We start from the raw sequence: 1,579 nt of genomic DNA on the forward strand, positions 1-1,579 counted from the left end.
AAAAAAGAAAAAAAAAAGTAATTTAAATATTTTTAAAGGATCAAATTATTTATTTATTACAATTTATAGCTTTGTTACAAGAAGCATACAGAGAAACAAATAATAGTGAATAAAAGTTAACATAAAAGTTTCATTTAAGGTTTAAAGATTATTTTTATTTTATGTGTAGGCATGTATGACTGTGTATGTGTACATGCAGGCATGTGCTCCTCGGGGCTGGAAGAGGGTACCAGAGCTGGAATTATATGTCCGTGTGAGCCATCATGTGGGTGCTGGGAACTGAACCTAAGTCCTCTGAAAAAGCAGCAAGTACTCTCAACAGCTGAGTTATTTTCCAGGCCCTCTTTTAAGCTTTAGTCCAAGATCCTCCATCAAGACAAACTCATGGAGGATTCTAAAAGTTAACACTTAAGAGTACGTAAGATGTTTTTGAGTTGCATTCCATCATCTAGGAAGATGGTTGTGTTAATACGCTTGTTTTTTCTCTCTTTTGTGTATGTGTCTGGGAGTAAGGAGATACTTACCGTGGTACATGTGCTGAGGCAGTGGATAACCTTGGTGGCTCTTCATTAATACATAAGCTATTCATTGACCATGAGCTTCTGGACATTCTCCTATCTACTTCCTGTTTCTTGTAGGCATTCTGGGATGACAGGAACTTGGGCTAGTGCACTCAGCTTTTTGTTTGTTTTGTTTTGTGGAACAGGATTCCCTGTTCTGGAACTCACTTTGTAGATCAGGCTGGCCTCAAACCCACAGAGATCTGTCTAGCCTGTCTCCCAAATGCTGGGATTAAAGGAGTGTGCTACCACCACCTGCCTGCACTCAGTTTTTATGTGGGTTCTGAGGATCTGAATTCTGGTTGTTAAGCCTATTTGACTAGTTTTTTTATTCACTGGTGGCTACCTTTTTAAAAAGAGAAGATTTGACTAAAATGATATCTGTCAAATATTTCTCCATCCATTTTCTTGTTTCTCTAACAGCAGTGACAGATAGTTTACTTCATTTCTTCTCTTCCTTTATTCAGTATCTAGGTACTATTGTGCCAGGGAAATGTTAGTGATCCCCCCAAAAAAGGCAGGATCTAATCAGATGCAAATCACAGCAGGATCTTTATTCCATTCATGCTAGCCCGGTCTCCCCCCAATGCATCGCCATCATGAAGGATGGTTTTTGTGGTGGGGGAACCCCAAATGTCTATGGGGCAAAGCTGTATAGTAAGCAGTAAACAGGGAGTACATGTGCAAGCATCTAATTGGAAAGCTACTCAGCCTTTCACACAATTGGCTGGTGCTGGTACTCATATCATAAACTTAACTTTTTCTCCCCTCTGGATTGGTGGTCATTAGCCAAGGGGTAGGCTTGTAACCTGGGATGCAGGTTTGTTGGGGGAACAACCTGGAGACACTGGTCTTGTTGAGGGTATCACCTGGAAACTCTGGTCTTGTTGGGGATTAGCCTAGAGACTGGAGGCAACTTGGAAACTAATGCTAGGTACCAGCCTGTTAGTTTACCTGAGTGAGGTAACCCAATCACAAAAGAACAAACATGGTATGCACTCTCTGATAAGTGGTTATTA

The sequence above is a fragment of the Mastomys coucha genome, unplaced genomic scaffold (genome assembly GCF_008632895.1).
Source record: "Mastomys coucha isolate ucsf_1 unplaced genomic scaffold, UCSF_Mcou_1 pScaffold9, whole genome shotgun sequence".
Lineage (NCBI taxonomy): Eukaryota > Metazoa > Chordata > Mammalia > Rodentia > Muridae > Mastomys > Mastomys coucha.